This window comes from Tarenaya hassleriana, unplaced genomic scaffold (genome assembly GCF_000463585.1).
Source record: "Tarenaya hassleriana unplaced genomic scaffold, ASM46358v1 Cleome45, whole genome shotgun sequence".
Classification (NCBI taxonomy): domain Eukaryota; kingdom Viridiplantae; phylum Streptophyta; class Magnoliopsida; order Brassicales; family Cleomaceae; genus Tarenaya; species Tarenaya hassleriana.
The window spans coordinates 114,817-115,511 of NW_010967219.1; positions in this window are offsets into that span (position 1 = coordinate 114,817).

Consider the following 695-nt stretch of genomic DNA (forward strand, 5'->3'; position numbering starts at 1 on the left):
GATTGAAATCATCAGTGAACGTAACGAAATACATATAACCTCCTCTTGCTGGACAGCTCGTTGGTCCGCATACATCACTATGTATCAGATCCAATAACTCTGTCGCTCTCTGTCCTTTCCCCTTGAAAGGATGCTTTGTCATCTTGCCCATCAAACAAGACTCGCAAGATTCAAGAGACTCAAAGTCAAATGAATCCAGAAGACCTTCAGAATGAAGCTTCTGAATGCGCTTCTCGTTTATATAGCCTAGACGACAATGCCAGAGGAAGGTCGGGTTTAAGTCGTTCGGCTTAAACCGTTTGGTACAAACGTTATAGATAGACTTGTATCTTGACGGTTCGTCATCCAAAACATAAAGGTCATTAAACTGGTGACATTTACCAAATTACCTCTATAAATGGACAGACATTTGTTCTCAATAACAAATCTGAAACCATCCGAGTCTAAGCATGTAATCGACATAATGTTCTTGCTGACTGCAGGAACATAATAGTAATCATGCAACTCCAATACATGTCTAGAAGGTAAAGTTAGATCGTAACTCCCTATGGCTAATGCAGAAACCTTTGCTCCATTCCCAACGTGGAGATCTACTTCTCCTTTTGCCAACTGTCTACTTCCTCGCAACGCTTGCACATTTCCACAAATGTGTGAGGCACTTCCGGTATCCAATACCCACGATGTGGAAGTAAACA